Raw genomic sequence first — 14,641 nt, forward strand, 5'->3', positions numbered from 1 at the left:
TTCTATCTATTAAGCTCCATGCTTTTTCAAGAGGCAACTGGACTTTCTGTTTTTTCTTTGAAGATGTTTCGTTTTCTCATCCAAGAAGTTTCTTCAGGGCTCAGCCATGACTTGGATGATTGAGAATTTTCATAGACATTTAGGTTCCATGGTTTACATGGAGAAAATAAGAGTGGGATAAGGTGCAGAAAAAGTTAGGGCGAAGGAGATGCCTCATCTACATTCTTTTAGCGGATTTTGTCCTTTTTTCTTTGCTCTCAGCCGTTCCCTTAACTTTCTGTTTGAAGGGTGGAAAGAAAATTGGTCAGTATTTTAACAAACTAAACAGATTTATTCTTTACAAATGGAGTCACAAATAAAAAGCGACAAGGAGGATATTAAAAGGCATATCTTAAGGATATAGAAAGTGAAATACAGATAGTAAATACACATAAGTAAGAAGAATTGTTATAGCATTTTGCATACAACGTTCCCTGGTGCACATTTTTGTATTGAATGTAAAAGGTAAAGGTTCCCTTCACACATATGTGCTAGTCGTTCCCGCCTCTAGGGGGTGATGCTCATCTCCATTTCAAAGCCAAACAGCCAGCGCTGTCCAAAGACATCTCTGTGGTCATTGGCTGGCATGACTAAATGCCAAAGGCGCATGGAATGCTGTTACCTTCTCACCAAAGGTAGTCCCTATTTTTCTACTTGCATTTATTACGTGCTATCAAACTGCTAGGTTGGCAGAAGCTAGGACAAGTAACGGGAGCTCACCCCGTTACATGGCACTAGGGATTTGAACCACTGAACTGCCGACCTTTCGATCGACAAGCTCAGTGTCTTAGCTACTGAGCCATCACGTCTTAAAAATACAATTTGATATAATTTTCATAACATTCCTTTAACTTACTGCAATTGTATCCAAATGTGCTTCTCTGCATTCACTTTCTGCATTACATATCTCTATTAGGAAATTTCCCAGGGTTTAAATTTTGAAAATTGAACCTGAAGGAGAGTAGAAAATGTTTATTTTGTGGCTGAACCCCAAGATGCTCAGTCTTCAGCTAAAGCAGGGGTGTCAAACCCGATTTCATTGAGGACCACATCAGGGTTGTGTTTGACCATGGGGAGCTGGGGTGGGCATGGCCAGCTCAACATCACTCAGGTCGGGGGCACCTGTGGTGGCCCGAGCGTTCTGCCAACAAAAACAGGCTCCTGAGCTCCGTTTTTGACTGCAACAGCTTCCTGCAACCCTCTTACAGTGAAAACAGAGCTTGGGAGTGTCACCCACAGGCCTTGTGAGCTCCATTTTCAGCCGCGATGGCCTCCTGCAACCCTCTGCCAGCAAAGATGGAGCTCAGGAGGGCTTCATGCAGAAAAACTATGGGCCGGTCCTTCACTGTTTCCAGGACAGCCCTGCGGGCCAGTTCTAAGCACCCCACGGGCCTTGAGTTTGACACCCCTGAGCTAAAGGAAGAAATTCTAATTCTCTTACACAAGACCATTTATTTCTTTTTCTTTATTAGTTGCTCCCTGCGATTCAGATCAGGTCTTAGTAAAATCACATAGCATTTGGGGAAAAAGATACAATTTAGCAAGCCAGTGCTGGAGGCCAAGATAGAGAAGACCTCCACAACTACCATGTATTTTCCTTTTGTACTCATGTAGGTTGGAACAAAGGACAGCCAGACACTGCAGAAGACCAACATGCTGAAGGTGATGAACTTGGCTTCATTAAAACTACCAGGTAAATTTTTGGCTAAAAAGGCCACAAAGAAAGATACAATGGAAAGGAAGCCCATACATCCTAGAATGCAATAGAACATTTTAGTTGAACCTTCATTACATTCCAGTATTATCTCTTCCTCTAATGTGTGCATGTTGACATCTGGGAATGGTGGTGAGGATCCCAGCCAAGTGGCCAAAATGCCTGCTTGAACAAGAGAACAGGAGAGGACAATAAAAATTGGCAGTTTTCTCCCCATCCATTTACTCATCTTGGAATGCCGCTGGATGGCCAAAAAAGCCAGGATCACCATGATGGTTTTTGCTAATATGCATGAAATTGCTACTGAGAAGATGATGCCAAAGGATGTTTGTCAAAGGAGACAAGTTATTTGTATGGGACGGTCAAAGAAGAAGAATGCACAAAGGAAGGAGAGGATGAGAGATACAAGCAGACTGTAGCTGAGACTCTGGTTGTTGGCTTTGACGATGGGCGTATGCTGGTACTTCATAAAAACTCCTAGCACAAAAGATGCAGTCAGTGAAAGGGAGATAGTAAATGAAGCCAAGGTGATTCCCAAAGGTTCTTTATAGGAGAGAAAATGTATAACTTTAGGAATGCACACATTTTCACCATCTTTTACATAGTGATCATCTGGGCAACTGATACAGTCATCCATATCTGAAAAAGAAAGAGGTGAAGAGTCTTAGTCATGGATCTTTGCAGTCAAGAGCCTTGAGATAGCTTGGTAATTGGTTCTATCAGACCCTGGGAAAGAAGATTCTTTCTGCCTTAAAGCAAGAGTCAAAAGGTGGTGATGGAAAGAAGGTCACTCCCGTTTGTCACATGATCAATGTCAAGGCTGAGGAAACCAGGACATTCAGACAGTTCAAATGAATATAGCAATAGCACTTCGACTTATATACTGCTTCACCGTGCTTTACAGCCCTCTCTAAGTGGTTTACAGAGTGGGCATCTTGCCCCCAATAATCTGGGTCCTCATTTTACCGACCTCAGAAGGATGGAAGACTGAGTCAACCTTGAGCCTGGTGAGATTCGAATTGCCAAATTGCAGGCAGCCGGCAGTCAGCAGAAGTAGCCTGCAATACTGCCTTCTAACCACTGTGCCAACATGGCTCATAATATTATACAGTATACTGTATCTATGTGTGTATATATACATATACATACATACATACATGCATACATATCTATTTTCTTACTTCTTCGTAGGGTTTATGTGTGTTTTTCCTCTAGCCAGGTTTTTCCTACGTAACCAAGGTTTTTCTGCAGCCCTAGCTCAGTAGAATCATATCCACTCGATTCTGGGCTTTTTTCTTTTCTGGCAGCCAGCAAGTTCCTGCTGTCAGGTGAGAGACTTATATAGATCTATTTCTAGCTCATTAGCCTTCATCAGTAAGCCACACCCACATCTCATGTATCCTCCCTGTAAAGGTACAATATCTATTTTCTTACTTCTTCGTAGGTTTTATGTGTGTTTTTCCTCTAGCCAGGTTTTTCCTACGTAACCAAGGTTTTTCTGCAGCCCTAGCTCAGTAGAATCACATCCACTCGATTCTGGGCTTTTTTCTTTTCTGGCAGCCAGCAAGTTCTTGCTGCCAGGTGAGAGACTTATATAGATCTATTTCTGGCTCGTTAGCCATCATCAATAAGCCACACCCACATCTAAATTTATGACCGGGCCAATATTCTTTTCAGAAAAGATGTATTGTATGTTTGTTTGTATGTTTTAAAAATAAAAAAAAATACTAAAAAAAAAAATCAATCGAATTCAAGATGGGCACAAGGTACCTGAGACTAATGATAAATTTGATCCCTCCCTCGCGTAAAGCCTGATCATCTCCTACAATCAAAGTTTTATATCCCCCCCAAGGCAGCCCTCAAAGACTACTTACTTAATTGTCTATTTCTCAAATATTTTTATCCTTAATTCATCATCATGCTTTTTCTCTTGCCAATGTTTCTAAATTGATTAATAAAAAATTTGAAAGTGAGTGAGTTTTCTGTTTCTTCAAGAATGGAATGATTTTTTTTAAAAAATTTGATTTATATGCCGCCCTTCTCTGGAGACTCAGGGCGGCTTATATTGCTTAGCGCATTGTAAGCCGCCCTGAGTCTCCAGAGAAGGGCAGCATATAAATCAAATTAAAAAAAAAAAAGAGGCAGTCAAGCAATGACTGAAGTAAAACTTCATTAGCTCTCAATTCTAGTATAGTATGCTTAAAAATGGGGCAGACCTACCCATCAGATAGGAAATCTTTTCTTCTTCACATCGAAAACAATCATAGCAACAGAAGGGCTCAGCCTCCTTCTTGACCTTGTGAAATCCAGGCTGGCAGGGATCATTGCACAGAGAAGTAGGGGGTACCTGTCCAAACACATTAAGATGGAGATAATGTAGTTTTAGGATGACTATCATCATGATTTATCATTTGTTGCTTGTATCTACACTGAAAGCATATGCACCGGAGACAAATTCCTTTTGTGTCCAGCCACACTTGGCCTATAAAGAATTCTATTATATTCTATTCTATTCTATTCTATTCTATTCTATTCTATTCTATTCTATTCTATTCTATTCTGTTCTGTTCTGTTCTGTTCTGTTCTGTTCTGTTCTGTTCTGTTCTGTTCTACTCTACTCTACTCTATTCTAATTCTTCTCTACTCTACTCTACTCTACTCTACTCTACTCTACTCTACTCTACTCTACTCTACTCTACTCTATTCTTTATTTCAGTTTCCATCTGTCAACTGCTCAGTTTAATGGAATGAAGAGTTTTCACATAAAGTTGGATGCTCTTGGCTCTAAGAATTTGCAGTTTTGTAAACCATTGAACCATAATGAACCATTTCTTAGTTCATTATTTATCAACTTCCCAAAAAATACACTTACTACTAATAATTTTCTGCTTAAAATATGCCAGTGGCCATATGAATCTATTTCAAATTTCTTAGAGTGGTTGGAAAAATGCTTTTGTTCATTTGTTAATATGAAATCTGCTACCACCTTATTCAGATGGATAGTGAGGTGGGCAGAATATAAATTAAATGAACAATTGCATTAAACAAAGAAACAAAGAAACAAACAAGCTGCTAGCTAGCAAGCAAGTTAAAAGATGCTTGCTCCTGGGGAAGAAAGCTATGGCAAATCTAGACAGCATACTAAAAAGCAGAGATATCACTCTGCCAACAAAAGTGCATATAGTCAAGGCTATGGTTTTCCCAGTTGCAATGTATGGCTGTGAAATTTGGACCATAAGAAAGGCTGAGCGCCAAAGAATTGAGGCCTTTGAACAATGGTGCTGGAGAAGACTCCTGCGAGTCCCTTGAACTGCAAGGTGATCAAACCGGTCACTCCTAGAGGAAATCAACCCTGACTGCTCTTTAGAAGGCCAGATCCTCAAGATGAAACTCAGATACTTTGGCCACCTAATCAGAAGGAAGGACTCACTGGAGAAGAGCCAAATGCTGGGAAAGATGGAGGGGAAAAGAAGAAGGGGATGACAGAGAATGGGGTGGCTGGATGGAGTCACTGAAGCAGTCGGTGTGAGCTTAAATGGTCTCCGGAGGATGGTAGAGGACAGGAAGGCCTGGAGGAACATTGTCCATGGGGTCGCAATGGGTCAAACACAACTTCGCAACTAACAACAACAACAAGCAAGCAAGTAAGCAAGCCACCACCCTGTTCAGATGGATAGCAAGATGGGCAGAATTAAACTAACTAACTAACTAAATAAATAAATAAATAATTATCTGCTAGATAGCAAAGCAAGTAATCAAGCCAGCAAGCCCTTATTTCAGCACAATGATCTTTTGGCTACCTGTCTGAAATCTCCATGCCACTGGATTCTTTCGTCAGTCACCACAAATTCTTTCTCTGAAAGTGTTTTAGGATTCAATCTTCCCACTTTCACCTTGGTGTAGGAGCCATTTGGAAAAGTGATCAAGTTGATGAGATCAAATCCATCCATCACTTCTCCATGATCATTCAAGGTCACTTTATCTCCAACACTGTTGTTGAAAGAGATTTTTTTCAAGAAGTGAATGGAGCTTTGGGGGGGGGAAAAAAGTAAGGCATTTAAAAACATTTTCACCTTTCTGTAACCACCCTGCGCTTCATAGCAATAAGCAGTGGTGAAATCCTCCGTGGATCGCCATCGGTTTGCTGCCCGCACATGTGCGCTGTGCACCTAATGCGCACTGCATGCACACATGCACATCACACACCAAAAGCACGCTGCGTGTGCATGCACAACATGCACCAAAAGCACACCACACACATGTGCAATACACGCCAAACACATGCTTCACACAGAAAAAGAAGACTTTACTAAGTAAATAGAACAGTGAAGGTGGGGAACAGCTCTGCCGCACAATTTAGCTTTGCTAGAAAGCAGGATTTCCTGCTTTCTAGCGAATATAAACCATGCGGCACAGCTGATTGTCGGAAATACTGGTTTGGATGGTATTTTTTAGGTTTTTTTAACTACTGGTTTGACTGAACTGGTAGCTTTTTTTTTACTACCGGTTTGCCAGAACCGGTGGTTTTTAATCACTACTGGTTCTCCCGAACCGGAGCGAACTGGTAACATTTCACCCCTGGCAGTAAGGTTAGGAAGGAATTGTTACCTGCCAGGGTTCAATATCTTGAGATCTTGGTACTGCCTTAGATCTGCGGTTGGATGCGTATATCATATCTAAGACATGTGCCATGGCATAAACTGCATTGTAGATGCTGTAGCTGTGACCAGTCATGCTCATTTCAAAGATAGGCGTGGAAAGATTCTGCAGCATCTCTTCTCCAGTACAATCATCTATTGTGGTGGAGTTTGAAATTGAACAACTGAAAGCATTTTCCCAAAAATTATTGATGAAACTGTTTCCATTTGCTAACGAAGGCTTTACTCTCTGAAGAAATTCTTCAAAGGCTAAAACTTTCTTTGAGTGGATTGAAAAGGAAAGGGTGCCATGGAAGATCTGTATATTGAAATCTTTTTGAAATTTGTTTGATACAAAATCAATCTGGGCTGTTGAAATCCACACTTTTCCTGAAGAAACGTTGAACTTCTGTTCTGAAATTAGCATGCTCATCCCGATGTCGTACCACCATAAAAGATCTGCCAGCCAGAACATGGTTACAGTTTCTCCATAAACAACAACTGCATTGGCTCTGCTATTTTGGAAAACTGAGATGTGATTAGGAATTTCTTCAAGAATTTCTTCTATACTGCAGATTGGGTGAGTTTTTGGAATTCTTTTAATGAAGGCTGAACATATTCCCTTCTGAGAAAGTACGGGTTGCAAAACCTCCAGGAAACGTTCCCCACTTTGGTCATCGATACTGACGAGGCCAACCCATTTCCACCTGAAATGCAGAAGTAACTGGACTATCCTCCGAAGTTGAAGGGCTTCATTTGGAACCATGCGATAAAAGGAAGAGAAGTGAGAATCATAATTTACTGTTGGTTGAAATGAACCATAAGAAAGCTAGGGGGGAAAAAAACCCATATGTTTCAAAGAGGAATGAAATGGAAAAATGACAAAATCCTGCATAATCAGTCTGTCTGTCTATCTGTCTGTCTGTTTGTCTGCCTCTATCATCTATATCTATCACCAATCTATTATCTATCTATTATCTATCATCTATCTATCTATCTCTATCATATAACTATCATCTGTCTGTCTGTCTGTCTGTCTACCTATATTGCCTATCTTTATCAACTACCTATCATCTATCTATCATCCCATAAGAAAAGCGAGCATTCCACAAAGCCAGAGCTGCAAACATTGCAACAGTGGTGCCCACACATGTCTGCCCGACATATGGCAGAACATTTTGTGCCTGTATAGGCCTTACCAGCCACCTGCAGACACATTGTGGATAGTTTACAATCTGTTAGATGTCAAGGTCCTCTTCAAACATGATAGACAAACATCATCTATCATCTATCTGCCATCTATCGTCTCTCTATCTATCTCTCTACCTATCTATCATCTGTCTGTCTATCTGTCTATCTATCTCTATAATTTATTTCACTCATCAATCTATCATCTGTCTGTCTATTTCTATCACATCTATCTATCTATCTATCTATCTATCTATCTATCTATCTATCATCTACTCATCTATCCATCTATCCATCCATCCATCCATCCATCCATCCATCTATCCATCTATCTAGCTATCAACCTCTATCATCTGTCTATCTGTCTGTGTATCTATCTCTATCATTTATTTCACTCATTAATCTATCATCTATCTGTCTGTCTGTCTGTCTGTCTAACTCTCTACCACCTATCTCTATCATCTATCTATCTATCTATCTATCTATCTATCTATCTATCTATCTATCATCTATCCATCTATCCATCCATCCATCCATCCATCCATCCATCCATCCATCCATCCAGCTATCCAGCTATCTAGCTATCTAGCTATGAACCTCTATCATCTGTCTATCTGTCTGTGTATCTATCTCTATCATTTATTTCACTCATCAATCTATCATCTGTCTGTCTGTCTGTCTGTCTGTCTGTCTGTCTGTCTGTCTAACTATCTCTACCACCTATCTCTATCATCTATCTATCTATCTATCTATCTATCTATCTATCTATCTATCTACCTATCTATCTATCTATCTATCTATCTATCTATCTATCTATCTATCATCTATCTACAGTATATCTATCATCTATCTATATCTATCTATATCTATCCATCATCTATCTGCATCCCTCCCTTTATCCATCTCTGTCCATTTCAATAGATGCCAAGAATATAGTCAACTATAATCAGGTATTATGTATAAATACAAATACCCAAGACCCAATGTTTTTGGTATCAAAATTTTGGTCCACAATTTCATAATGAAACAGTTTAATGGAATATTGAACATAAGATAAAAATAAGTCCAAAGACAATTGTTCTACTATGTACATTGATGAGTTATTCGATGGAAAAATTTCTCCGTCGTGGGCCAATGTTTTCTGTCTCATCATTTCTAACACTATTATTTTTCTTATTGTTCTTCATCATCACCCTCTTTCCACTGCTGTTGGATTAGGAACAGTAGCAAAAACAGCAACTTGATCATTGATTTGTACTCCATACGTTTGGAGAATTGGAATGTAATCCTTAAAAGATGGCCACGACACAGAATTTGAAGAAGTATACTTAAAAAAAAAAAAAAAACTTTTCATATTTGTGTGTTTGTATATTTGTGTGTATGTGTGTGTATACACATACTAGCTGGAGTAGTCTCCTGTGCCGATAAAAAACAATATGTTTTTAATGTAACATATTTTTTCATATAATAAAGTTTTTCTTGTCATTTGAAGATTCAAGAAATTGATGGCATACTGAAAGTTTTGTGAATTAAAGTTCTTTAGGTGGCTGTAGCATAATTTATAAAATGTTATCCTGTACTACTACTTTTTAAGGCTTAAATATACTACAAAGCTGATATATAATTTTTATTATTTTTTTTTAAAGGAAAATATAAACTCAGATAAAGAGAAAGAAAAGAAAAAGAAAAAGAAAAAAATCAAAGAGAAAGCTTAAAAGAAGTAACTTCCCATTTTCTTTTTGGCAATTATACGCAAATTCTACCTCTTATTCTATGGTTATAACATAATTCTCTTCTTTATATATCAAACGTGTCTCATCGCCAAAACCATAAATCATAAATTCATTTTCTGTTTCCTACAAAAAGTTTATGAGCGGTTTCCACTCAGCAATAAATACAGATATTGTCTTTGATCAAATAAGTCAATTTAGCCATCTAATCAAGATCTATCATCTTCATGAATCATTTTTCCATTGTGGATAATGTTGAATCTTTTTATCTTTGTGCATACAATAATCTTGCTTCAGTAGTCATACAGAAGAAACAAAGCTCAATGTCTTTTTTTTCCCCCAAGTGTTGGTCCATCAAATCCAAAAGAAAAACTTTTGGTCTCAATTGTATATTAATCTTTAAAATCTCTGAATCAGTGTGTGTATTTGAATCTGGAATTTTCTAGCTTTTTTACATACCCACTAAACATGATAAAATATCTCACTAACATTTTGAAGAGCTCTGAGGCCAACATAAATTTGAAGTGTTTTTGTACAATCTAGATAATTCCTGTGGTGACATGTACCAATGGTACATGATTTTACATATTTAAAAAACGGTCTTAACTGGTTGTAATTAAGAGACAATTTCTCAATTACTAAGTGTTTTTGCAAAAGGAGTGAACCAGGGACGGGTTCTACTTACCTTTACTACTGGTTTGCAATGGGATTGCGCGCGCGAACATGCGTGCCTTGCTTCTGTGCATGCGCAAAGGCTTCTGCACATGCACAGATCTCTTCTGATGATGTCAGGGTCAGTGGGCAGAGCCTCCTGCCAGTTTTACTACCGGTTCTATAGAATCGGTCTGAACCAGGGGCAACCCACCACTGGAGTGAACCCCTACAAAAAGGCACATATTTCAGGTGCCATGATGTACTTATTTATGACCTTATACTTTCAATCCTTTTTCTTAAATCATGCTTCCCTCATATTTTGTGATGGTCAATTTTCTCCCAGGAAAAAATGAGAAGGAATTAAGGATCAGATTATCATAAATATCATGATGCACATCCATAATTCTTACCTGGGGAACTTTGTAAAGGCCTAAGATTTCTTCCATACACAAGGAAGTATCAGCACTTAGTCCACCAATGACACCTGTTAATTTTCCATTGCTTCCACACTTGTAGTTGGGAAGAAACTGATGTGATTTAGAGAGCAGGTCCAAAGTGGCACGGAAGGTTGTCCTTGAATCAGTGTAGCTGTCATGGATGTGGAACCCAAGAGTAACATTGGGTAGGAGGTCAGGGTTATCATTGATCTCATCAATGGCAAAGACCAAGGCTAAGATATGTTGGATGAACTTTGTGATCAATCTGCAAAGAAAGAGATTGGATGATTGTAGGCAGAAATTAAAATTAATTATTTCTAATTATTTATTGTTTCCCTTTGGAAACAATAAAATAGGTCATAGCTGCCGCCAAAGTGACTACGTCTATGAACTACACCTATTAAATAAAAAAAAGTGCTACTGCAGCAGCCAGATCAGATCTATATGCTCACTACTGAGCTATAGAAACTGAAGATTTAAATAGAAATTATGTTGAATTAACTCCATTAAATACAAGCTCCTTGTATGGAATTATATTCAATGCAAGTACAACCTAAACAATACATTTTATTCATTTCTTATCCCTGTGAATGGAATCCAGGCTTAATTGTCCTAATTTTTTTTAAATAAATGGGATTGAAATTTGTTTTACCATAATTCCAGTGGATACAGTGACAGTCCAAGCATAACTAAATCTGGATCCAATTGTATGACTTTAGCATTTCTGATTAAACTTTTACTGATCCTGATTGTGAAGTTACTTAATAGAACATAGGAATTTCTTAATAAAACTGGAAGACTTGGATCTGTAACATTCATTAATTTCTGGTCACCCCTCCAATGTAATGTAATTTCATCTTGCCTACTGTTTTAATTTCACTCATGTTCTTGTTTCCATAAATGTGGCCTTTGAGAAGTATGTTTTTATGGTACAGACTTAGCAAAGAGCTAAGAGTGTCTAAAGATTTATCATTAAAGAGTGATAAACCATCCATCCAATTATTACCAACCTGCCTTCCATTGAGGACCTGTATACTGCATGAGTCAAAAAGAGGGCTGTGAAAATATTTACAGACCTCTTGCATCCTGGACATAAACTGTTTCAACTCCTACCCTCAAAACGGCTCTATAGAGCACTGCACCCCAGAACAACTAGACACAAGGACAGTTTTTTCCTGAACGCCATCACTCTGCTAAAGAAACAATTCCCTCAACATTGTCAAACTAGTTACTAAGTCTGCATTACTATTAATCTTCTCATCGTTCCTATCATTCATCTCCTCCCACTTATGACTGTATGACTGTAACCTTGTTGCTGGTATCCTTAAGATTTATATTGACTGTTTCCTTATGACTACCATTAAGTGTTGTACCTTATGATTCTTGACAAATGTATCTTTTCTTTTATGTACACTGAGAGCATATGCACCAAGACAAATTCCTTGTGTGTCCAATCACACTTGGCCAATAAAGAATTCTATTCTATTCTATCCTCAGTTCTGATCATGGTTTCTTCAAAATTATAACTATGTACTAGATAGCTGATAGATGGGACATAAGAATATTTCCCCAAGGCAGTTCTGAGTCAGCCCTGGATCTGAATGTTCTCCAACACATCAACTAGAATGAAATTAGGGTGACAGAACATCTGCCTCAGTAGATTTGGGATACTGGATAGTTCCAGATGTTATGTTAACCATTAGTTTGACTGTTCTATATGTATGTCTTACCCATGTATATAATGTATATCTTGGATAGGATTAATAAATGAATTTTTCACACATTTTCCTACTAGTTGCTCTGGAGGATCCTCAATGGACTCCTGTATTACTAAAAATACAGCTGGGAAGTTAAAGTAACTTCTTTTATCCAGGCATTTAAATAGCTGCCTTGTTCTGACTATAACTCAGCAGGTATAATCAGCCTTGCCTAATAAATTCTACCAACGAAGGTCTAAAGTTGAGAGATGAATTAAATTGAAACATGTGGAATGACTTGCCTCCAGAAGTTGTGAATGCTCCAACACTGGAAGTTTTTAAGAAGATGTTGGATAACCATTTGTCTGAAGTGGTGTAGGGTTTCCTCCTAAGCAGGGGGTTGGACTAGAAGACCTCCAAGGTCCCTTCCAACTATTCTATTCTATTCTATTCTATTCTATTCTATTCTATTCTATTCTATTCTATTCTATTCTATTCTATTCTATTCTATTCTATTCTATTCTATTCTAAATGTTTAGATGAAAGTGAACTGTTATATACTGAAAAAGTAGAAGGGTATGAGAATCTCTCTCTAAGGCACTTTTGTTTCATTCCTGGGTTTGAAAGTTCTCCAAGATACTAACTAGAAAGAAATTAGGATGCCAGAACTTCCATCTCAGTAGAAATTAGACACTGGACAAATCCAGATGTGGCTGTGTAACCATTATTTTGGGTACCCCTTTCTACTCTTTTCCAGCTTTATAGCATCCATTTAAGACCAGAAATCATCCAAAATAGAATGCAATTTTCCAGATGAGCTTTCAACATAATATTTCTACAAAAGCATTGTATAATATTATTTCAGATGCCTGGTACAGAAACAACAATAACAACAAAACCCTTTTTCACAGATTCCACACAATAAAGATATATTTCCATTGATATTATCCAAAAACTGATTCCATATTCCTATAACATCATATTATTTTAATTCATTTATTTTGTGAATGTCTGGCAATAGCAAGTCTTTTTCTCTGATACTTTGGGATTTCAAAGAAATCCTAAGAAATGTGTACACCACCATTACGTTATACAAAAATATGTACACGTCAATAAATTCAAATCTTTATTGTCAGTGCACAACATATGTACAATGAGATTGGTTGAGCTGAAGAAATAGTAATTAAACAGCTCCCCGAATGTGCTGAAATGGATAAAATGACAATGGAGATTAAAGAAAGAGATGATTCGAACTACTATAAAGTGTGGAATAGATTCTATATGTGGCTAGAAAATAGAATGATTAGGATGATTGAATTTAAATGTAAAGATAATTGTTGATGCAGAAAGTTGTAAAATATTATATAATGTTGTTATTTATGTTTTGTATTTTACTGCTTGGTGTATGTGTATGTTTTCTTTCTTCTTTTTTCTGTCTTTTTTTTTTGGTCTTTTTCTATTATGTTTTTTGTTTTAAAAATGTAAAATATTCAATAAAATCTATTTTAAAAAGAGAGAGATTGGTTGAGCTCCCTCAGTGCATCTCCTCCTAACACAATACAACTAACAGCAAAGACAGAAAATCCCTAATAATTTAATACTAATTAAAAAAAAACCAATGGGGAGAGCTTCTAGTCATCCATGAAAGTTTTGGGAGAAAGGGAGAAAATGATTTCCTTACATCGGAATGTATATCCAGTCTTGAGAAGGAACCTTTGTAAACGTTATCTCAGACAAAAGAGGAATGATGTGAGAGGTAACTCCGCCGATGATGATGTCACCTGGTTTGTGCCACTCGTGTAAGATGCTATGAGGTTCACTTTGCATGCATGTAACAGAACCTGCTTTGCCCACAGTGTTAGGAAGCAGCAGTAGCAGTATTGCCAACACTACAAACCTCCCCATTTCCAATGCTAAACTTACACCTAAGGTGCCATTTTCCCCATGTCTGTTTACTAGATCAGCCTGGTTTTATGAAACAAGCTGCCCTGGTTTGCTAAGAGGTATATTAAAGTGGGAAATAAAGATGATTGAAAGCATGCCCTGAAAGGTATTCAAGAGAGAAGTATAACTCTAATATCAGCTGGACAAACTGTCAGGAGTTAATGGCAAATCCCTGCTATGCTAAGGCTCTAATTGCAGTTCTCCATGGTCTTCATTGATTTATATTGACATTTCCGCTCTTTCTCTCCAAATCTGGTGGCTTCAGCAAAGCCACCAGAACTCTGGCTAGACAAGTCGATAACACCGGCAATTTCCATAATTACAATAATTATTTCAGGAAAGTGCAAAAATATGGGAAGCAAACAAGTTCACCTCAACTCAACTATGCACCAGTTGTTTCATGTAATGAAACTCCTGAATCCCAATGATCGAATGATAAAGTGCATCTCAAAGTATTTTATCTCTCTTTGGAATTGGATGCCATCTGCGTCTCTTTTTTTCTGAGCATACATTACCTGACTCTGTGGTTTCTTCCCCAAATCCCCAAAACTTTAACCTTAGACTGTCTACTGTAGACCTCACCCCATTCCTAAGAGGTCTG

General features: G+C 37.9%; 1 pseudogene; it reads right to left on the reverse strand.

Moving 5' to 3' along the window:
- Positions 1–13,923, reverse strand: part of LOC139317622 (vomeronasal type-2 receptor 26-like) — a 254,440-nt pseudogene extending 240,517 nt beyond the window's left edge.
- Positions 13,924–14,641: the final 718 nt, after the last annotated feature.

Source organism: Pituophis catenifer, unplaced genomic scaffold (assembly GCF_029215685.1).
Source record: "Pituophis catenifer annectens isolate HBS135680 unplaced genomic scaffold, rPitCat1.0.hap2 SCAF_5, whole genome shotgun sequence".
Taxonomy (NCBI): Eukaryota; Metazoa; Chordata; class Lepidosauria; order Squamata; family Colubridae; genus Pituophis; species Pituophis catenifer.